At 39.6% G+C, this 25,043-nt stretch overlaps 1 long non-coding RNA gene across 1 annotated transcript in view; it reads right to left on the bottom strand.

Annotated features, from left to right (window-relative positions):
- The window catches only part of LOC104277858, a 201,623-nt gene that overhangs the window by 110,003 nt on the left and 66,577 nt on the right, over positions 1–25,043 (bottom strand). Inside the window, exon 2 of the long non-coding RNA XR_717851.1 lies at positions 335–472. This is a non-coding gene — a long non-coding RNA (uncharacterized LOC104277858). The remainder of the gene's footprint in view (positions 1–334; positions 473–25,043) is intronic.

The raw sequence follows: 25,043 nt of genomic DNA, 5'->3' as shown, positions 1-25,043 counted from the left end.
GGTTAAATCTCTTGTTAACAATACCGAAAAAAAATGGATTTTACAAGTGATCACTATTTATTAGAGAGCAAATTTAAAATGACACTACAAATATAATTTCATGGGTTTTGCTCTTTTCATTTCTTTGAAGAAAAACAAGGATGGAATCAAGAGACAAATAATGATCTTTTAAAATATCACAAGCAATAGCTTGATTTATCAACTCCACTTAAGTATGAACACACATCAAAAGAAAATGGTAAATGTATTAATCCCACATCCATGATAGACTAAGGTTTTTTCTCTTCCTTTCATTTTCACAAATAAATGTAAAAAAAAAAGATAATGTACTTACATATCTCAGATCCTCATTTGTCTAAGAACAGAAAGCACTCATGCATCAGAATAACTCGGGTGGTCTCTTCTCAATCCCTTTTTTGTGTTCACCATCCACAAAAACCAGTGCGCCACTGCAATGGTCCAGCCATTCTCACTACAGAAAAGGAGCCAGGTGTTGGGTGTCAGAAAAGACTGGCATGGATTCGTAAAGGTTGTTCGCATGGCAGCTGTCACGATTGTCTGCCTGGGATCCTTCCTAAATTCAAAGGCCCAGATTCCCCCTAGCTGTGAGCACTTAACTAGAGTCATAGAATCACAGAATGGTTTTGGTTGGAAGGGGCCTTTCAAGGTCATCAAGTCCAAATCCCTTGCAGTGAGCAGGGACATCTTGAACTAGATCAGGTTGCTCACAGCCTGCCCAGCCTGACCTTGAAAGTGCCTACACCACAAACAGTTTCTCCCCAGGCTGCCATCTCACCACCAGGTTGGTGTCTGTACTGATATGGAGAAATGGATATTTTCCTTCCTATCTACAGGATAGCCATGCCCAAGATGCCTTCCCATGCTTTGATTTCCTCAGGAACCTGGGTAATCAGAACAGAGTTCTGGTATTCCAGACTTGTTCCTACCCAACATATATAGGGCATGCCACCATCCATGGGTGGCTTCACAGTTTAGATGTGGTCTCGAAGGCTGGATAACAAGCAAGTGTACACCAAATGTGAGATGCTTCAAGATGAGTGGAATAAAATTGGACCTAAGTAAGTGTGCACACATATTTAAATCTGAAAAAGAAAAATTTTACTTTCCCTGAGACAAATCTTCTAACAACAATTGTTTTTCTTTTTTTTTTCCAGATTTCATACTTAATGCCAGTAACAAAGCATATTTGATTACTTTAAGATAACATTAAAATATTGTAGATTTTATACTCAAAAAAACCCCCAACAACAGAGAAGAGAGACTTCTTTTTCTGGCACCTGGATAAGTCCAATCATTTCAACATACATCAACACACATCAAAAAATGACTGTCTCAGTCCCATGGTCTGTATAGTTTAGACAGTTTTCATTGTAGTTTAGTAATGTCCTGAACACTTTTTTAGCCACTCAATATTTAATAGTGACTTGAACACAACTCTCAATTTTGTAGACACTTAAATCTATATATAAGTTTACAGCAAGGCATGTTTTGTTAATGTCACTTGGTTAGTGACAACATTCACAGGTGTAATATATGGCACAGCAATTAAAATGAGCCAGCACATGACCTTGCTGAAGGCCAATATCTTCTGATAGGGCACAATCAGTGTGATCAAAAAAATAACTTGCAAAACGGTGGCTGCAGATGTTGAGACACAGCCCAGCTCATCTGCCCACACAAAACTGTCCAGTGCCACTAAAGATGCCCCAGTTATCCCAGTGGCCCTTCAGGTGCCATGCAGAAATAAATGGGTTTCCTGCCAATCCTGCATCTTCTCTGGCAGTCTCTTAAATAAGTTTGGGCATCTCGAATGGCTCTGAGCATCACCAATGTCTCTTAAGTTTATTATAGAACTAAATCAGAAGTTACACATTGGCAACAGAGCTCTGAGATCTCCCCCCATCCCCATTGCTACTCCCCATCGGCAATGCCAATACACCACCCAAAAGTATTGCTTCAGGGAATGAGGGGTATACCCAGATGCCTACGATTTCGTGTTGAGTGCTGTTAGTGCACTCGCATGCATTCTGAACCAGAGCTCAGTATTCTTTTTACAAAAAAAATATTCTTGCTTATTTTTTTGTAAAAATTAAAGCAATAGCAATTCCAAAAAGCCATTATGTTTTCATTGTTAGGAGCTGACATAAATGGATTCCAGTGGAGATAATGCCCTGAATGTTGATCATGTTGCAAGTTGGCCCACCTACTGTCACTTCAGGAAGCAGAAGTTTAAATATAAATCTCCTATTTTTAACTGGGTTAATATTAGAACTCAAGGAGGAGATGTTCATCTGGGGTAAATAGTAGCTTTGCTGATGTAAGTGGCACTATGCTGATTTACAGCAGTGAAGGATCTGTCAGAAACACTATATCTTCTCTTCACCAGCAGCTCCAGTAATGTGTTTAGCATATTAATTCAGTAAGGAAAATAAAAATCACAACACAAAGAAAAGTTGAGATTATTCAGCAGTATCTGTCGAGTCCTGACAAACTTCTGTGTGTAAATGAATGGAAATAGAATGTTTGTCTTAGCACACCACACTGCTTCAAATCCCTGAGCTAAAATCTGCATGCTAAATAACTGTGTGTTTTGTTTACAAAGAGCAAGATATTCCATACATAATTAAAACAAAGAAAAATTGGTATGTATACCTTTTGATGATAAAAAAACCCCAAACAAATAACTAAAGACAAACCCAAACCCAAGGTATTAAAAAGTGTTTTCATATACTCCAAGCATTCACTTATGTTTTCATCTTGAAGCTGCAATTCTTCAAGTAATGCAATATTATTATTAAAAATAAGAGCAGAACTGATAGGATTTGTTACTAAATTGTAAAGAGGAGTTCCATATATGGAAGAAAAATAAAAAGAACAAAAGTGCTGTAATGTTTAAAACTCCTTTTTCTAAATACATTCATTTATCTTGAGTTATTAAATATTCTAGAGTTGGGTATTAATTTTGAGTGTCTAGTCCATAGTGCTTGGACTTTGTGATACTATATAAACAAAATTACAAAAATCTAATAAGTTTAACCGAGGAGGAACGTTATTTCTCCGAAAATCCAACTAAAGGAGCCAAAGTTGTGTTTTCTCTTAAAATTACTTTCTCTATCTTTAGCTTAGGTGTTTAAAGACTCCATAATGAAGCACAGCACAGAGTAAAGCATAGGAGGACTGAGACTATGGGCTTTAAGAAGGTTAAGGGCTGTGGAGCTGCTTGCCTCTTGTTGCATTAACCTGCCCAGGAAAGCAATTCCCTCCACAACCCCCATATCCAATCCCCATAAATGGAGACATACGGCAATTCTGTGTTATAGAGCACAAAATGTGGTAATTTTGTGGATATCAGGTCTACTTCTTAGCCAGTATAAGTCTTCCCTGCTCAGCTACAAGTTTATCCCATTGACTCTTGGCAAAGGGAGAACAGTCATAAAGGTTAATGCTGCCCTTGCAGTCAGATTCCTGATCTGAATTGCCTTCCAGAAGTGACTCTCTCCACTGGCTCCAGGGAGAATTTCTGGTTAAATTTAGGCTAGAGCTAACTTTAGTGCCTCTGTCGATTCAGGGAGATTGATTTGTAGTGGTGTGCTTTGGTCTTTGTGATCATTTGGTCCATAACTCTCAGATGTGAGTGTATTGATTGATGGAAAACCCTCAGAAGTGGCAACAACAGTGGTGCAAGATGTGCACAGCCATCACTGCCACAGGATAAAGAGAATCACAGAATAGAATCATAGAATCATAGAATCATAGAATCATAGAACAATTCAGGTTGGAAAAGACCCTTGGGAATCAACAAGTCCAACCATTGACCCTACACTACAAGTTCACCCCTAGACCATATCACCCAACACCACATCTAAGCGATAAATCCAGGAATGGCAACTCAACCACCTCCCTAGGCAGTCTGTTCCAGTGTCTGACCACTCTTTCTGTGAAGAATTTCTTCCTAATGTCCAGCCTAAACCTGCCCTGTTGCAACTTGCAACCATTCCCCCTGGTTCTGTCCCTAATTACCTGTGAGAAGAGACCAGCACCAACCTCTCTACAATGTCCTTTCAAGTAATTGTAGAGCATGATGAGATCCCCCCTCAGCCTCCTCTTCGTCAGACTGAACAGACCCAGCTCCCTCAATCTGCTCTCCAGGCCCTTCACCAGCTTTGCTGCCCTCCTCCGCACTCGCTCCAACACCTCGATATCTCTCCTGTACTGAGGTGCCCAAAACTGAACAAAATACTCAAGGTGCGGCCTCACCAGTGCTGAGTACAGAGGGACAATCACCTCCCTTCTTCTGCTGGTCACAAAATTTCTAATGCAAGCCAGGATGCCGTTGGCCTTCTTGGCCACCTGGGCACACTGCTGGCTCATATTCAGCCGGCTGTCAATTAGAATATCCAGGTCCTTTTCCACTGTACAGCCTTCCAGCCACCCTTCCCCAAGCCTGTAGCGTTGCATGGGGTTGGAAAATGTCCTCAAGACTATCGAGTCCAACTGTTAACCTAGCAATGCCAGGTCCACCACTAAACCATGTCCCTAAGCATCACATCTACACATCTTTCAAATGCTTCCAGGGATAATGACTCCACCACCTCCCTGGGCAGCCTGATCCAGCACTTGTCAACCCCTCTCATCTGGTAGAAGGTCAAGACGAGCAGATCCTCTCCCTATCTGTCCACTGCCTAACTGAGGACAGTTATGACTAAAACATTTCAAAGCCCAGAGCCCAAGGCTTCCATGTTGAATTAACATGTTAGTTAACATGAAATACACTGAATGGAAAAGCTGCTACATATCTTGCAATGATCTTGTAAAAGCTCAGAGCCCTGAGTAAAGGACAAAAGGCATTGGCTACATGGTACAATATTGCACAAACACAGACACACAGAGATCGTTTCGTGTTTTCTGCTTCCTTCCTCAGATTTCTCTCCTCTAACCACCAGTTTTTCTGCTAACCTTGAAACTGCAGAGACTATCATTTTGTGGCTTATGTTTCCTTCAAAGCAGAACTGCAGGACTTCACTGCCTCCCTAGAAATTACGTCTCCTTGAGTCATTATTCCTTCTTGGCCTCAGACCACTTCCTGCAATTTCAGAAACACTGAAAATGAGCTATTAACCCATGAAGGCTAAAGCAGCCTGGATCCACCAGTGCTCCTTAGATGCATTTTCCTTTTCTTCTCTCCCTGGACTTTGATTGAAATAGAAGTAAAAAGATTATTTCTCAGACAGGTTTTGGACCATTTTACAGAGTTTATCATCACCCGAACTCTGCTTTCTTTTCACCTCTAGTTTTCTGCTGCAGACTATTATTTACCAAATCCATCTTTCCTGAAGAATTCTGATGACCTCTAAAAGCTGAAATATTAGCTAGCGAAACCCTTGGGTATATCCACAAATGATTATGTAAGGCTGGAGGCTCAATGCCAGGTGAACAGACGACAGGCCCATTTATCATTAGTAGGAACAGACACATTAATTGCTTATGATACCAATGCCGTCCTCCAGCATTAACAAAACTCTTCTTGATCCTGAAAGTATCACCAGAACATCCTTTATTAAATAAAATGAATCGTATTGAGGCCAAGAGTTGCCCTGCTTCAGCTGAGAGAGCTCAATTATTTATGGATACTTCACTCACCAACAGGTTATCAAGGATATAAAGAGATACTTTTGGTCTACTGAATAAAGGTAGTAATCTTTATCCTACATATATGCATTTGCTGTATCAGGGAATCAACAGCAAAGAAATGAAAACATTCGAATCCTGTAAGGTTTCTGGACTGGAGATGGTGGTTAAACTTTGGAAAAGGCTGCCCAGAGAGGCTGTGGCATCTCCAGCCTTGACGATATTCAAAACCCAACCAGACACAACCCAAAGCTGTTGTTGCTAACCGTACTTTGAGCACTATGAGTTGAACCAGATGGTCTCCAAGGTCTCTTCCAGCTTCTGTCATATTCCGTGCTTCTGAATCCATAAGGTGAAGGCATGCAAGTGGATTCCCATGTTTCTGTCCCTGGGTTCTCCATGTACTCACAAAAAAGCCAGATTTCTCATAATTGGCCACTGTTGCCAACTTCCTCACCATGGCAAGAAGAATTCCATCCTGAGAAACTTTGATGCTAATTTTCTTGTGTGTTTGCCAACTGGACATGTGAAAATGGGTTCAGTGGCCACTGCTTAATATTATACCTGCAGAAATTCCTGCAGTTAAGTGAACTTGTTTGCAAAATGGGACTCTTTCACCCTACCAGGCATAGCTACTATGCAAACATCATGTATTATTCCAGGCACATTGGAGTACAGGTTTTGTGTGTTATCTTTGTCATCTTGGTTAGCTCTCCATCAGAATGGAGAAATTAAAACACTGATAAGTTTGCTTTTAGTGGAAATAAAATGTTTCTTTCAAGTGTGGCTTTCACCTACTTTTACTTCAGCTGGCAATAAATGTTTGTGATTCATTTCACTGGAGGAACCAATACTAGAAGGATACGGACCTGTTGGAGCAGATCCAGAAGAAGGCCACAAAGATGATCAGAGGACTCAAACACATCTCCTCTGAGGATGGATTGAAAGAATTGGGGTTGTTCAGCATTTTAGTGGCCTTCCAGTACTTAAAGAAGGCTATAGGAAAGCTGGGGAGAGACTATTTACAAGGGCACGTAGTGATAGGAAAAGGGATAATGGTTTTAAAGCCCATCAGGGTAGATTTATAATAGGCAATAGGAAGAAGTTCTTCACTATAAGAGTAGTGAGACACTGGCCCAGGTGTGTGTAGATGCCTCATCCCTGGAGATGTTCAAGGTTAGATGGGTTTGAGCAATCTGGTCTAGTGGTCAAGTGTCCTTGCCCATGGCAGGCATTGAAACTAGATGATCTTTAAGGTCCATTCCAAGTCAAACCAATCTATGATTCTACGATGATTCCATGAAGAGCTAGAAAGTAGTACCCTAATATTTCCTGGGACTCTGAAAGAACCAGCTGGGTCAGCTCCAATTTGCCAATGCCAACATTGCATTGGCACACAATTGCTACCTGCCAGCCAAGTGTTGCTACTTGATATGCACAGATTTTGATGTTATCAACCCCCATCTATATAGCTTGTTGTCTAATTATGTGTTGATCCTATCATAAATGGCATTTTTTTCCTCCCTTTATCATCTGATCTTTTGATATTGGCAAGAAAGAGAATTATTGTTTCATCTCTCTCTCCAGGAGGCTTGGGGACTCTTTTCTCTGAATGTTAGAAAATTTGCTCCATACTTGGAATGAAGCGTTTTGTTTGCACACAACACACGCTACTGGGGAATTTTCAGCGTTGACACAACGTCAGACTGCCACTCTTGCTTTGTACCTGCACAGCCAAAGGAACTGGCAGATGGTTAGTGACAAAAGGAGCATCCCGTGGAGCTGCAGGAGAATCATCTCGACAGATCCAAGATTTCAGAGCCTGAAAGACACCACGCAAAAGCCTAACCATAGCACTGTTCAACATTCAGCCAGAAGCAAGGCAGGTGCTTGAGATATTTGCCAGGATTCACTGACTCGATAGGGCTTAGTCTCCAAGTCAGATATAAATCACGAAAATGGGTGTGAGATGCTCTTACAAAGAGATCTAAGGGCAACCACCTGGTGTAAGACAGCATCTACAGCCTTGGCTCTTGGATTTTTTTGATAGTAAGAGGACAGAACTCCCCAAAATTTTCTTTCCCTGGATCAGAGCAGGACTGCCTGCGAAAAAAAGGGGGAGCAATGAGAATGCACAAGGTCAAATGAAGTAGCAGCTCAAGCAGAAGGAGTCATAGGATAATAGAATTTTTTATGTTGGAAAAGACCTTTGAGATCACTGAGTCCAACTGTCATACCAGCAATGCCAGGTCCACCACTAAACCATATCAAAAGGAGATGTGCTTCCTAGCAGGTTTCCTTTGGGCGTAGGTCTTCAGGACCACACCTGCCACCCAACAGCATCTGCTGCCAGGAAACATTTTATAGGAGACATGCAGCTGTTTATGGTTCAGTGCCACAGAAACACATAAGATGTAACACTTGCTGATGAGATGGGGGAGGAGGGAATCAAGATTGTTACGCTCAGTATATTAGACTTGTCGGATCTGGATCAGTCCTGCTCCCTGCTTGACAGCTGCATATTTCATGTCATCCTACCTCTAGCAGGCAAGTGACATACTTGGACTTCTGTCTCCCATCTGAACTTCTTAAAGAAAAATGTTTTCTGCATCTTTCCTTCTTCGTGTTGGTGGAAGACAGAGGAAGAAGGATACAGGTCTTTGCACCCTATTGTCAAATTATTTTCTCAAATCCTCCTCCCTGTGAAATTTTCCATTACCTGCCCCTGCTCCTATTTCGAATTTCCCATGCTGCAACTGCAATGTATTCATACGATTCTCATTTCTTTTTAAGCAATGGTGAAACTGTCCAGAATATGTTGAGCCTCCTCCTTCTACAAAAGAAATGAACTGTAGCAAAGATCACTGCAGCTAATCTGTCTTCAGACTCAGGAAGATTTTTCTGCACCTCTGCATTTCAGAAGATGACCTTTATCAGATGTAAAGCCTACAAATATGTTTTGACTGTGTAGAGAAGAATATGGATATAGGATTTGATGTACAAATGTAACAGCTCTTCTCCTATCATACATCAGCCAGCACAGCATGGATGCAATGTCACAGAAAGAAAAGCATCAAGTAGAGGGAATAAACATGAAAAAGAGCCTATAGCTTTCCAAAAGGGAAGAAGAGCTCAAGTAAAACAACTTATGTTGAAGGTCCAATGGAGTACTTTAAAGTTAGTGTCCCTAGAGGAGGCTAGGGAAGCCAGGGATGATATTATCTCTCTAAATGCAAACATTGTTTAAGAAAGGCAATGTTTCTGTGATCAGACCAGCAGGAACAAGAGAGCTGTTTGCTGAGTGAGGGACTGGTCCTGCTGGTGTAAGACACATTGTGCACACTGATGCCCAAGGGCATCGATTTCATGATCAGGAGAGCCTGAGACCTGTTCCAGCTTTCCCATAATGAGTGGATTGAGTGCATTCATCAAACCTGAGATTTCAGGGCTCAGAGTTCAAAAAGCCACCAGAAGTGAAATCATTCTCTTCCTTCCTCCTTTTCTTATCCCTTCCAAAACCAAACCCACTGTGTCTGTATATATATACATGCACATTTTTTTTTCCCCATTTGACTGAAATCACTTGGGGGTCAATTAACTTTCTGGGATGGAAACAATATGCCATTTCACATTCTTGCATACGGTTCAGTTGTGTATGATGAAACCAATCGTTTAAATCTTGTGGGAAGAGAAGGGAGGGTGAAACCTGTCCAAGAGTTAGTGTTCTCAGTTACTGACATCACAATCCAAGGTATCACACACATGCAGGAAGTCACTTACACACACAGAACACAGGAGAGAAAGTGCTGCCTGTGTCATCAGGAAATGAAGCTGGGGAATGACAGAGTGGAGAACATAACTGTAAACAAGATGAAGACATGCACTGCCTAAGACTGGTGAGAGTAGGATTGTGGAAGAGTGGAATAATTTCAAAAACCCACAAGTTTTCTGTGTGGGTTTTTTTTGTTTGCAGCTGCCAGCTGCTGTGTGAGTTTGTGTTTGTCACTTCGCTTTAGTCCAGGAACAGTCCCCAAAAGTGTTGGTCTGAGATCTCAATTTATCTGACATATGAGGTTGGTTTTTGTCATTGTGGATGGTTTTCCTTCTATACAGAATACGGATTTTTTTTCTGCTGGTCTGGCAGGGATAAAGAGAAGAAGGGAAAACAGATGTGGAAGCGCTCCATTGAGTCTCACACTGGTAAAATTCCAGGCACATAAAAATTGCAAGTGGAAATAAGATCTACAGTCACACACAAGCGACTGTAGAGAAACAGTACAACTCAGGCTAAGTCCTGTTTACAAATAAATTCTCGATAACCCCTAAACCAATAGCTTTGTTGCCTGTGTCACTTAATTTCCTTGTAAAGCAGCAACTTTGTCTTTGCCAGTGAAAAAGAATAACTCTGAGAACCACTCAGTCCACAGCTACGAAGGGCTTAGGTTGTACCTAGGGTAACATTTCAGTGCAGTTATACTTCCCCAGCATCTAACATTTCGAAAGCATGTTACCGAAAAGCGATAGGCACAAACACACACAGATGTCTACTGTTCTGGCTTCAAATAACCCTTCTGGAGAAAGAGGGATGTGTATATATATATATGTGTGTGTGTGCATGTGTGTGGGCATGCATGGGAAAGCAAAGAGAGCTTTATTTTCACTCTGAATCCCACCTAAACAAAGATTCTAATGTTATCCCCTGGAATGAGGTAAGAAACATGATCATTTGGTTCCAAGACCTGCCTGAAACTACAGTTTTTGTAGCCCTGAATAAGCAGCAGCCAAAATAAGAGAGATCAGATGAACTGCATTTAGAAGAGATGCCGTGAACTCGTACAAGGGGAAAGTGCTTTTAGTGATCAATATGAAAACAGGGGGCTTTCATCTAACCACAGCGAGGATGGCAAGGAGGAATTTGGGCAATATAATATGGGATAAAAGGGTAGATAGCCTCTTATTTCAATCTAAAGACTTAATGATGCTTATTAAAAGGTTGTTACTTGATTTCATGGAAGAATGATGGCCCTCTACTTCTTTCCTTAGAATGAATGGCTTGACAGGGAAAAGCAAGTTTTTTTAAAGTCTTTGGTCCTTGTTAAAAAGGTGCTTTTCTCCTTGCTTTACAACTTTGCCGAAAGATCAGCAAACAAGCAATTCACACGCATGATTTTTATTTGCAGGCTACTGCCTCTTTCCATACGCAATGCAATTCATTAGGCGGCATGTTCACACAACAGCACTTGGGTAATGAGTGATTATATTTTGGTTCACGTAGCAATTGTTAAGATTTGGGTCAACTTTACCAAGGAATGAGAGCTCTGAAACAGCAAACTGAACTCATGCTGAAGAAAATGCTTTGAGCCAAAGAGCAGACACATCCATGAAGTTCCAGAGAAGGTGAGCGGGGCTACACGCTGCTTCTGGGAAAGTCTTTCCACCACTGCAGCACTGCATTATAGCAGTCATTTTCTCTATGAATTATTGCTTTCTTGTCAGATTTACCTCCCATTTCACCTGAGAACAGTCATCTAGGGAATAGGCCAGCAGTGAAACAAAACCTCCTGGACATTATCTCAGCAACAACAACAAAAAGGAGCTGGTCTGCCTCTTAAATGAGGAGGCGGAACCACATGGTACTTGTTTAGCTACAAGAATCCAATCTGTCCGTGTCTGAATATAACAGGCAGCTCTGCTTTTCTGGCTCTGGATGTCAACAAAGTGTTTTCAACTCATTGTTACTTGTGGTTTTTTTAGACTACTTAGTGTGCTTCCAAGTCTTATAATTCTTCAGCAGTGACTAGCAAACACAATTCAGATGAATTAGTGCCTCATAAAAAAATATATTAATTAGCTTTTCAATTGATGTTAGGAAATCTCAAGTGGCATTTCAGTATAAGTATATAAGGTGCTGGCATTGCTACAGTTCTACAGCAAAGAGACATAGCGAAGGGATATGTTGTGGGAGATAGGAGTCTAGAGCATCAAATTGCCCTTTTTCGTATTAGATGAATTCATCCCATCAGCACGAACTGGCCTTTTGTGTGTTAAAGAACTATCATCTCATTTATTGTAGAACCAACCATAGGAGATTAGTTTAGATATAGTTATCTAAAATTAGATAAACTAGGTCAAATCTGTAAAAAGCCGCATCACTCCTGCATTCACCTGAAGGTGTTTGTCTTACATGTGAAATGGAAACCCAACAAGTATCCAGAGGGAGCCTAGCAACCCAAGATGTAGATTCAAATATCTTTTTTAAGTTCAATTTTTTCAGACATGTCGCTTTTCTTTAGAAACTAACATGGCGTGGAATCAAGCAATGACCAGCTGAATGAAGTTAAAGAGCTTTTCCTCTGTTGCCTTTCTTGAATAGTCATTTATGAACCAGAAAGTAAATGCACAAAGAATCTTAAACCACAACCAATCACCCCAGCAAAACTTTTACTAAGTGGTTTAAAAGCCAGAACAACTTCAACAGAAGATCGAGTCCAACATTTACTGGAACAAATTGTGCTTTGATTTACGTTGGTGCAGCGCCATGGAAGTCAATGGGATGTGACCTTCGCAACTAATGAAAGAGGTCCGCTAAATTTCTCCTAGTCAGCTTGGCTACAGAGCCATTTTACATATTCTATGTGCATCCTCTTGTTCCCTCTCTAAGGGCAACAAAAAAAAATTTCAGTTAAAATATAAGCTACTGAATGTGAGAGATACCCTTTTATAGTAACTGTTCCTGGTAATTAAGGACAATATACTGGAAACTGTAGACCAGATTTACATGAAAAATGATATAACTCAATGAACATGGAATCTTTTCACTGGAAGATCTCTTTGTAAAGGAGGAGATTTACTGCAAGGTGTAGGAGGATGGCAAGCATTTTACAGCATTGCCCAGTGCAGCCCTAACTATTTTTTGTGTGACTGCGAGCAATCATGGAGCAGATCCTCGTCTTTTGCCTCTTTCCCATTCCAGATCACATCTGATCCCAGTGCTGCATGTGGCAGAGGGGTAAAGAAAATTCTGAGATGCTCATACTGAAAATTTATTATGTGGCAGACATTCACCTGACAATTCTCTCAAACATATATTTGGGAAATAGCTACAGAAATGAGTTTATTCTTTAAGAAACAGATTCATTTAACAAGGGGAAGGAGGGAGGCAGGGAAAATAATGAGAAATTAATATAACTATCATTACCCATAAATATTAAAGCAGATTAACAGATTATGAGATTAAAAAGCTTCTACAGTTTAAGGTTCTAATATCATTAAGGTTCTATTTCCTGTCAACTCGTTAGAAGTTAATTGCCATTAATTTTTCATAGCTAAATAGCAGAAGAAATGAGATTCCTGTATCATTGGCCATACACTCTAGCTGTGAAGGGAGTCCGATGTGAACAGAATGTAGTGAAAAATACTCAGTACAAGATAACTGAAATTATGACCTGGAGAAGGTTCACTAATCCATACCCTCGCCATCACAAATTCTTCTCTTCTGTGGAGCATCTGATGAAATATCCCACGGAAACAAGGTTTAAAGTTGACTCAGGGATTTAGAACTTTTTGCTGTTAATTGACTAAATTATATTTTTGGTGGAACCTCTCAGCAAGTAGTCTTTAAGTACTGTATGCTATATATCCATACACAATTAGAAATATATAATGCATTAGAAAAAGCATTTGAGCTCAGTGCAAGTGACAGAGCCTATCCTTTCTTTTCAGTGCAAACAGCTTCCTTGCTGTTTTTGACGTTGATACTGTTTTGTTCAGTAAATACTGTCCAATCCACCTTCTTTAGATATCTGACTTAGGAAGATGCTTTTCTCATCGACTGCTTATGGAGTTTCAGGGTTTGACAGAACCATGCAGGAAAGCAGTTTAAATCAGTCATTTCTACCCCGATCTTGATGCCGCAAGAAGCTAGCTCTGGGATTCACAAAATGTTTTGCACATCCAAAGGGTGTTTTTGGAAGACTGTATCACCACCACATCACCAACAAAATAGCAACGATGCTGGGCTTCAAACAGTGTGAGCACCAGAGAAGAAGCCTACGCAGCTGCAAGATAAATGTTAATCTGTGCTGCAGAATACAGAAGTGTACCCATGTACTGTATCGGCTAAAAGGAGTCTAATTATAAACCTCTGTGTTGAACCACAAGTGGGAGAAAAACCAGGAGTTAATGCTTATTCCCCAAACTATTTCAGAAAAATAACCTCCACAAAGTATTCCAGAAAAATAACTTCCTTCAGGGTCATCATGTTATGTGTAATACGACCAGCAATAAACCAGTGACACTCGCAGGATATCTCCTGCCATCAAATGCACGAAATGCACAATCTGAAAACATAAGTTATGGAACTTCATTTAATTTTAATAAAAAAGGAGTTACTTGTAACAAATGCCAGAACAAATTAAGTTCTCATTAAATTTTTCATGCTGACATCCTCTTCTAATTATATAAATGTCTTCCACCATATACTTAAGAAAATTCTTTAAGTCAGTTTGCAAGAGGAATTTCTTCCTGCTTTGCTTTCCAGTTTTCTTTTGTTTAACATAATCCCATCATGCCTGTCTCTCTCACCTTGGGATAACAGAAACAATCTTTTCTCCTTATCCTCTGAGTGTACGACTTTCTTTTTCCTACCAAGTCAGGTTGTTCAGCCCCTTAATGATTTTTGCTGCTGTTCTTGGAATTCCCTTCAATTTGTCAACATCCATCACTAGCTTCAAGGTGCTATCTCATCACTGCCTTACAGCAAGAGAATCGCCTCCCTGTGGACAAAGAAATGAAGACTCTGCACGTCCGGACCCAAATCACACCATCCCTTTTGTCATCCTCTAGCATTCCAGCACGCATATATATAATTTGTTGCCTGTTAAAACCCCAAGGTCTCCTTTGACATTTCTGCTTTCCAGGTATCTTTGTCTGACTTAATAACTACGCTTTCGATTATTTCCCTTTCAGATTTATTAGCCTATATTTTTCTAGGTCAAATCTCATTTTGTTACTTGAAGCACATATTTCTGACATCTCCCCTTCTCTTCACACTGTTTCCTGGTAATTAACCATAACTTATTATTTTGAGGCAGAAGTTGGAAGGTCCATATTAAGGTTTGGATAGGTACTGATCAGAGCTCTTTCATCCTTTTGTGTCTTGCCCTGATTCTACAGTGTGTTACACCCTTGCTCACTGCTAGGACATGCATTTTTTTAATCAGTGTGACTGACTCTACAGATTCATCCTTTTGTGTCTTGCCCTGATTCTACATTGTGTTACACCCTTGCTCACTGCTAGGACATCCATTTTTTTAATCAGTGTGACTGACTCTACAAGTGCCAAAAGGAAGCCACGGAACTCTCTCTGGCCAGAAAGAAAAATGCAACCATTCAACTTTTGGTATCTACAGTGTAGACATGCTACACCTAAACCAGTCTAAGCACTCCTATAGGGAATGGAATTTTAAAAAAATGGACGTGTTCAGCTTACAACTAGTCTCATACCGAAATAAGTATCAAAACCAGATTTAACAAACTAGGCCCTGGAGGAGAGCTCAGTAGTCCTAGTTGTAGGTATCTACATAGCTATAGACAACTGTAGACCATTGTATACATCTTCTCTGACTGGCTTCACGATTTACATTTTATTTTTTTCTTCAACTACTAAAACGCAAAAGCGTAACAGCTTCTTTAGATTCACTTCTCTTTTTTTCCACATCATAAAGTTTTCCTCCGTATAACTTAAGCGCGTTTTTGATGATCCATATTTAAGAGCAGATGTCTAGGCAGTTAAAGAACTGCACAAATATTATATCCTGTATACAGCTTCTGAATAACTGGCCTAAGGAATTTATATTTCCTTTCATTTCAAGGCCTGCAACAGATGCTTACTGATGTCTTCTATCCTTTGTAATTTAATCTTAAATATTCCACTATTCTGCAATTCGTTATCAAATTGTATCTCAGTGACATAAACCTATTCATTATTTCAGTGAATAGTGGTAATGAAAAAGAAAAATAGAAGCAACACAAGTAAATAAACCAGTCCTCTCATATATTTACTGCCTTAAAAACTCTGTTATGTAGGACATATTTCTCTCTATGGTATACATAACGGCCTCCAAGTGTTTCATGCATTACTTCATTAAGAAAAGTCTAGATAGGTTACCACAATTATAACTGCAGACACCAATAGGTCTACAAATTTTCAACTTCATTAATCTACTACAAACTTAAGAGTTGAAGGTGAAATTCTGATCACAACCTGGCTTTTGGAACACTGCTGTGGCATAATCCCTGAATCCCATTAAAACCTACCAAATATGAAGATACTTGCCCACCATATAATACTGTTCATTAAGTTTATTTCAACAAGAGAAATCTCTTTAAATTTTATTATAGGACTAACTATGAATTTTACTGTTTGTTTAATAACATGGAACATTCCATAAAGATCAGAAACCTTAATTACACTCCTCTACCTAATCCTCCAGGGAATTCATTGGAACGGCATTTTAACCCCTTTCTTTTTTTTCTGATTCTTGACACATATCTTCTTTGCCTTTTTCCACCCATACTTTTTAGAAGGAATCAAATCCAGCATATTAAGTAGCTCCACAAGACAGTGGGATACTATTTTCTCACAAGATTTTATGTTTACAAGGTATGCTACATATTTTTCAGCACCTAAAACATTTTCTTAGAAGGTGCGGTGATAGCAACAAATAACTTACTAATAGGTGATGCTAAAATGAACAATGACTACTCAGAAACAATACCTTCTTCAGCAGGCTTTTTCCCTCCTCTTTCACCACATTCCTGTTGATTTCAGCAATAATCTTTGTTGCATAGCTGTTTTTGCAGTTCCAACATGGATGCAAACGAGACTCTGTTCCTGTGTGTGTCCCTTCAAAGTAAATGTTAATTATGCTCCAAATAACTGTCCTGATATAAAGCAGTTTGCAGTGCAGGGGGTTGAATATCTATCAATGAGTACATCATTGCAAGAGGAAGTATTTACCTAAGGATAATAAGGGGAAAATTATCCTTTTAAAGCATCTCTCCTTCAGAAAGTTTGGAAGATTCCTGTTTGACCATGAGACATTCTTTCATGAAAAAATCCCTGATGTAGACCAGTATGAGTCTGCACAAGACTCATACTGAAAGCTACAGAAGCAAGCAAAAGCAGTGATGTTGCGTTTGTTTATTTAATTGTAACTGCAAAGAAATATTAAGGACAGAGCAAGGCATCTCAAGGCAGGTCACAACATCTCCTTGAAATAATCAACAGTAGAATTGCTGATAGTATCTTAGAGACAATGATTTTATTACTAGAAATGTCTATTCTGCACAAAAGTACTTTAATAGTTCAAAATTACCTATGTGAGAGTGAATTCTCGAAGGTCTTCCTTAATGATGCACTTTGGGTGGTGTGGGTAGTCAATCAGCCTTATGAGAAACTTGTTAAAGGGACAAGTTTTTCCAGACTTATTTTCTCAAAGGGTCAACATCGCTGGAGACAAGAAGAACCACCACGATGTTCCTCAAGGCTAAGACACTGGTGGGATCCATGGAAAGCAGACACATGGGGGGTTGTGTTTATATCGTGCCCTTGTGGGACTGAAACACCCAACATCAGCCTGAAATGTGAACTATCATCCCACAGCAAAAGGCAATTTGGTTTAAATTTCTGACACAAGAATGCAACAGTTTCCAAGTAAGTGTTTCAGAAGACAGCATAAAAGACAGGGAAGTTTCAGTGTTTTTACAGTTAGAATGTTTAAACCAACTAAGCACTTGATTTTTTATTTTTTTTATAGGACAGCAGGACTTGTGGATTATTTGTAGATGCTCATTAAAAACGCGAATATCTGTAGACAATATTTTTCTCTCAGGTAAAAAATCTAGTTACGGCTGATTTCAAATACTCAACACTAGAGAAAAGTCTTGAATACCGAAGACTAGAAACCTGTGATCATCTACATGAGTTGTTCTAGGAAGCTCTGAAGACATGACTGCATGGTCCTTGATTTGGATTAATTTGGGTCTTAACCAGCATTATTTCATCATGTCCTAGCAAAGAAACTTCCACTTCCAATAAATGGTTTCTCAGCTTTTAGGTGAAAAGTTGACAGAAATTCTTCATTTTCTAGAAGGAAACGGTGAAGTGGGAGAACATAGGTGGTTCTGAGTGGAGCACAGCATTGGGCAAGCAGTACATATCAGTATGGGACAAGAAAAAAAAATACTATATCCAGTTGAAAGCGGGCATGAAAGAAAAAAGATTTTGCTTGCATTTCAGTGTTTCCACCTTGCAGGTTAAAAATAGAATTGGATTAAATATGCTTTCTGTTTTCCAGTGATCTCTGAGGTCCCTTCCAGCCTAGGCCATTCTATGATTCTATGATCCTATTTTTTAAAACAGAGTAATTTTTCAATATTTATTGCATTTTTTTTCTATGTTTCCCCTCCTCCCAGGCAAATCAAAAAAAAAGGAAAAAAAGAAAGAAAAAAGGAAATAACTAACCCAGAAACACATATTTTTGGACTTCTTGCAGCAAAATGAAAAACATTAAATAAATTGGGATGCCAAACAATAAAACCAATAATGTCAGTAATTATTTTAACAGACATGATGAAGCAGACTTGCAAGTGTACTGTTGCCATTTCCAAACCACAAAAAAGTAGGCTGCCAATACTGCTAACTGAGAGGAAACAAATACACATGCAACTTCTCAGCACAGAATACTAACTGGTATTTATTGCATTTAAACTCATTTTATCTGACTTTTCATTTAATTTTACTTTGCTCCTCATAGAGTGCATTATATTAAATATTTACTATCTTGGTTAGGATGTCAAGGCACACTTTACCATCTTATTAGATTACTGAACAGTAGTTCATGTAGGAATTATTTAGGGTTGCTCGAGGGTGGAGAATTAAATGTGATGGGGTGAAATTAGAAAAGGAAGAAGTATAGGCAGTTAATCCAGTCATATCCAGAACACTGTAAACTATTTCCCAGGGAAGAACTAGATCTTTCCTTACTTCATATTTTTTCAAATAGCCTAGGTGGACTGACAACAGCTGTTCAATAATAAATAATCCTGCACAGAAAGGATAAATCACAGCCTTTGTTGACTTGGTAGCACAATGATTTCCTGCCATGAGCAGTGTCCTGGGAGTCAGAAGGCATTTTCCCAGCTCTGCCATTGACTTCATTTGTAACCTTGGTTGACTCACCTCAGCAATTTCACTTTCTCCTGCATCTCATGCAGAGTCTTCGGTCTCACAAAGGGATGTTTAATTCTAGCTGAGCTTTGTCATTGCTGTAGCAATGCAAATGGTAAATAAATGATGTATTTTCTAGTAATGATCACACTCTTCATCTTGTAACACCTTCTATTTATTTTCTTTTTTTTGTTGTTTTTGTTTCCCTTATCTGAGTTTTACATCCCTGGGAAAGTCTTGATGTTAAAAGGAGTTTATAATCTATAAGTGAAAGAATCACACTCTCAGAAATTCATCCCTCATGTCCTTTGTCTAGTCCTCTGTCAGCTGCCAGTGTCCAGCATCTGAAGAGCTCCAATACTTAGCACCTCTTTTTCATGACCCATGGCCGGTCATAGACATAACTTCCTCAAAGGCAGGTGTTTCTGCTCTGTTAGTCACTGGGCTTCTTCCACAATTGAATATTTTGAACCATCTCCAGAAAGCAATTTTCTTTCTCTCTATAAATAATACAAGGAGGCCCAAGTGATTCCCTTAGGAATGACTGTACTGGGTTGGACCAGTGACTCGTCAAGTGATGGACTGGACTGACATGGACTTCTAGAAAAATGATACAAGAACAGGCAAGCATACTGAGAGTTTGTGCCTGTCAAATATTCTCCCAGGCCCCAATAAACTGTGACTTAGGGACCTCTTCAGTCAGAGAATGAGATGCTGTCAAAGGAAGTTTCTGCATGAAGTTATTCAAAACATCCACAAGCAGCTAGAAAACTCATCTTCAGATCGCTAAAGTTAGCAAGAAGCAGCTTGCTCTGTAATGCCTGTTTTTTTATCACTGTTCTACAATAACAGTGCTGTTTCACTCCTGATGGCACTGGGTAGTCCCTTCTTTCTGGAGGATGCAATGTCACAAGAATTGTCAGCCTGAATGCTATTCAATATCCTCTGAAGGCAGGAGGGTGGGATATCTCGCTAGGAGAGACTGGATCAAGTGGTCAGATTACTTCCAAGGAATGAATGCGGTTCCTTCCTACCCAAAAAACAATCACATTTTCCAGGTGTGGCTTGGAGACAAGGCTCTGTTCCAAGTGCACCTCTGAATTTGGTCCACCACACTTCCCAGGAGGTTAATCTCATTAAACTACTCCTAATATTTTATTGAAAATTGATAGCTTGTTCTACTGATCTATAAACTCCTACTCCACGCAGTAGATGTCTTCTAAATCATGGTTTGAAGGCTTTCCCAATTTTCAGCTTGTAACCCCTACTCAGTTGTCATATAACTACTATTTTCTCCTATACTCGCTTACAACAGGCCTGTTTTATGCTTGTTTATTTTACTGTTGTGGATTTATTTTGATCCCAAGGGATCACTGTCATGGCATGAATAATATCTTCAAAACAGCAGCCACAATCCCATCTATCATCACAAAAACTCTCAGAAAACATTAGTACTACTCTCTTGTTCCTCTGTGAACTACTGGACCAATTTTCATTGTATTTTGTCCCAAATTTTGCATTATTTTCCCTGTGGTCATAGAAAAACAATGGGAAATGCCTGCCAGAGAATGAGAGAAGGGTTGGATTTTTAGTGCAAATAAGCAGTTAAAATCGGTCACTTCTCCCATGTAACAAGAGATAGGACAGGAGAAAGTGGCCTCAAGATGTGCCGGGAGAGGTTTGGATTGGAGATTAGGAAAAATCTCCTCACAAAAAAGGGTGTCCAGCATTGAAACAGGCTGCCCAAGGAAGTGGTCAAATCCCCATCCCTGGAGGTATTTAAAATATGTGTAGATGTGGTGTTTGGGAACATAGTTTCATAGCGGCCCTGGCATTACTAGGTTAATGGTTGGACTTGATCTTAAATATTTTTCCCAACCTATGATTCTATGAAAATTTCATAATGAAGATCACAACTGTGTAACTACTTCGTACAGTTACTCTGGAGGAGTGAGGTGCAATGGAACTTTCTTTAAGAGACCTTTTTTTTCTTTCACTATTTCAAATCAAGATCAATATAGAAATATAGAAAATACATCTTTGTACTTGTAACAGAAGATCAGATCTCCACTGTATATTCTTCACCAGGATGCTGGGTCAGCTGTCAGTTTTTGCATTTGTAAAAATATGCAAGAGAATAGTCAATGTCATGGTCTTGGATGGACCAACTTCTGTAATACTTGCGCAAAAGCCATTTAGAAGTAGCTTGTGATGAAACATCTGTTGATGTTGATCTTGCTGCACAGATTTATGATCCCATTGGCCAAATACCTGTTTGATGGACCGAGTTCTGAGCAGGGCATGGCAAGAGTCTCAGTGCTGAAGACCAAAAAGTATCTGTCCCTGAATACTTCTGGGGGAAAATGATGACAGGGTCAAGGACAAGGCATACTGTGGGGACTGAAAGCAATACATGGGAGTAGCGAGGGGAAAAAAGGTAGATGCTAAAGGCAAGAAAAAGAAAGAAAAGTAATAGTTTTAAACTGTCAAAATGCCCAATCAGGTGCAGTTTGCAGCTCTGTCAGACACTTTAAATCCACTTCCTAGTGACAAAGCTGAAGTGGAATCTGCTCAGTGCTCAGCATTACTCTTCATTAAAGAAAGTGGCTGCTGGGAGTACAAGTTGCAAGCAGGCTTTGGAGGAGAAGATGAGTGAGGTGAGGATCAAGAAAATCTCAGAGAGCGAGATGGGACTACAAAAAAACAGGCTTGATTTTCCTCTCATTTAAAGCAGTTTTACTTGCTAAACCCCAGCAGATTTCAGAGGAGCTGCCACCCATTTGCAGAAGTGTAAAATCATGTGACCAAGTGTGTTCCAGGAGAATATTTTATAGTATGTACCATCCTTGTAATCTTTTTTTCTGGTTTTTTTTTTAAAAACATTTTCATAGTTGCCAGGAAAAAATACAGTGAATAAATATATTTCCTTAAAGAGAGATGAAAAAATAAAACAAAAAAATATGTCTCTCCAGACTTTGCTTTCACAGATCACTTACGAAGATATAATATAGACTTCTGAATTTGGACCAGTGTTCTATGAAAGTGAGGATTTATGGAAGTGAATATGTCTTTTAAAAGGTCTACCCAAAATCCCACTAATTCACACCATAATGGAGAAAGGTTGACTGTCAAGCTTCTCATTTTGCCTTATCTAACAAGCAATCTCTATGTATTTGCAACAGAGAGGCCCAAGGAGTACCAGAAATTTTGAGGCAAGTGTGATAAGGTCAGATAATCCAGTTGAACCTGTTTTAAGGGCAAACATTTCATATGATGCTTGCTTATGGAGTAGCCAAGAGCTCTGCATTCTTAAAGGCATCTCTGTTTACACGTGAAAGCATGAAAATTATTATCAGGAAAAAATATATATATAAACATTGTGTTGCCTGGCCCTTGACAGTCGAGGCTATGGACAATATATTACACACAGATGTACATTTTGTAATGCTTTCAGTTAAAAGGTTTAAGCTGTTTCCAAGGGGACTGCTCCAGCTCCCAGACAAACGGCCGCTTGACAGCTCTCCTAGTGCTCAAAGCTCTCATGCAATTTTGTTCAATACACAAAGTGCCAGACTGAAGGAAATTGCTGTTCCTCATCTGATGTTAAGTGATTGGCTTTCTATCTTCATTAAATGCGTGCTACTCGATGCCTCAAAGACATTCTGCCTTGTCCTAGAATGTGAACTTTAGCAGCTCTGTGAAATACCCAGAAGGGCTCCGTGGAAATAAGAAGAAAAATCCTAAGACCTGCCTGCCTATGTCCTTGCCCCTATTAAATCGATTAGAGACTGGACAGATCAGATGTTGTCTTACTAGATGTACTGAGTTGCTCGTAAAAGTTGGTTTCCGAATTCAAGTGAGATTTTATTCCCAAAGACCCTGATCTCATCTGCAAAAGTGAATTTGGAATGGAGGAATAGGAAAGGGTGAAAATGAAAGCAAGATTTTGGCTTTGAGGGGGAGGGTGTCTGTATACGATTGATTAAAAAATTAAGGCAGTACCAGGGAAGCACTGGTGGTGGCTGTGACTGTGACCTCCTCTGTGCTAGCTAAAGTACCAGGTGCCCTCTCTCTTCAATAATTCTGGTACTTTCAGGAGAAATGGTGTTCAGTTAGAATATCCAAAAGCACTCACTGATCTGCCAAAGCGGGGTGGGATATGAGCCGTGTTTCTGGATCCATCTTGGACCAGGCATGACAAAGAAAGGGAGATCTGTCTCTCAACAGCCATTAAGGAAATGACCATGTTTTTTCTTTTTATTTTTTCCCCCCCTCTCATTTTGGAAATAATGAAGAGCTGCTGCACCTCTCAAAGCTTGAAAACACAACTGTGCTGTTGAAAGCCTCTATAATGAGATCTCTGTTTGAGAGTCAGGTCTGATCAAATAATAGACCTTGCCTGTTTGTGTTCAAGGGTGGGTAAACAACCTCAAAGTGAATCCTAACCCAAAGAAATTGCATGAGCTTCTCACTTTTGTGCAGATGGTTTGTTCCAGTGCTATTCAAATCTTTACTGGTCTGTGGCTGGACCTAGGTCTGATACAAAGCCACTGCTTATTTACTAAGAAAGCTGAATATTTACCCTGCTGACAATTCAGCACACTAGAGAAAAACTGAAAAAGGCTAGAGCATTATGGCTTATGGAGAATATAATCACCTTTGAAAGACTGGATGGATGGTGGCATTATAATTTTTCATCACTCCTTCCCCTACTCCCCAAATAGTGAATGCCTGTGTGTAAAAGCTATGTAACAGTGAAAACATCATTACTGGGAAAAACTGGTCCTTTGGGCAGTTCTACTCACTGTTCTACTCAAGTGTGAAGGGATAAATCTGCTTTGAAAAATGCCAGGAGCAGAGTGGTGCCAGCATCCTAGTGGGAACAGAGAAGCTTCCAGGTGGGAACAGTCCCCATAATGCTTTATGACCCGCTAAAGAAAAGAAAAGTCGCACATATGTTGGTATGCAAGCACTCTCTTCCATCCCTTGAAAATTTTCCAGCCTGCATAGGCTACATCAGCTGAGCAGGAAAGTCATCATAAACTCAAAAGTTGTGGAGCTCTTCCAACCCAAGGATGAGGCTAACACTCTCTGGAGACCTTCTGCACGTTCGAAGACCTTTCCAGGTGGTTGCACATGATTTACCAAAATGAATAGCTCAAGCTCCAGCTAAAGCTTGGCATTTGAGGATTTTGGGGGACATGTTCCTCTCACCTCCACCTTAAACACTTAACTGAGCTGCTAAATTAAAAGCATAATCCTCCTGAGTAATGGGAAGAACCCATTGCCAAATGAGGGTGCTTCTGTCCACTGGCTAAAAAGGCAGTCTAGAACAGCTGAACTTTTCATGTAATTGCCATGGTTAGAAGCCAAAAATAAGACAGAAGGAATCCCGATTCTTCCTTTTGTGAGACAGGATTTCCTCTAAGATACCAACCACTGCACCTCTGAAACCTTCTCCTATGAATGTTTAGTACCCTCACATGGTCCACCTCATGCCTTAATCATGAAGTCAGAAAAAAGATAAAAATACAATATATCCTAGTTTTAAGAAAAAAATTACAATACTCAGGAGGAGAAATGACCAGAATGCTCATATTAATCACTTCCCAGTCTAGCAAAAGGCACATCATCTAGGGGAGCAGATAATAGTGCCAATGACATTTTCTTAACAGGGGCCCAAGAATTATTTGGGAAGGGGGCAACTGACTTTTCTCTCTCCCTTTTTTATTAGGAAGTGATACATCAAATAAAGAGTTGACAGCTTTTTATTTAAATCTGAGATCTCTTAAACATGAAAAATGAGATTTAGCAGTTTAAGAGTTTTTTTGTCTTAGATACTGCATAAGGATGAGCTACAGGAGAACCTACACAAAAAAGAATTTTTCCAAAGCAAGTTCCACAGGAATGGGAATAAACAACCAATCTGCTTGGAAACACAGTTCCAGAAGCAGTTGTTTGCAGTTACGAATGTACAATCTTTATATTCCACATGTGGATATAAATTGCCAGCCTTGCTCTGCACTTACTAATATGTCATACCTGTGGAATATTTTATTATATAAACAAAACAATGTTTCACTTTATATGGGCCAACTATTTCTATGTAGATCTGACATCCCAAGGGGTGCTGTGCTACACCATTATTATGTCATCTATCAAG

This window comes from Apaloderma vittatum, unplaced genomic scaffold (genome assembly GCF_000703405.1).
Source record: "Apaloderma vittatum isolate BGI_N311 unplaced genomic scaffold, ASM70340v1 scaffold2198, whole genome shotgun sequence".
Taxonomy (NCBI): Eukaryota; Metazoa; Chordata; class Aves; order Trogoniformes; family Trogonidae; genus Apaloderma; species Apaloderma vittatum.
This window is presented reverse-complemented; position numbering and strand designations above follow the sequence as displayed.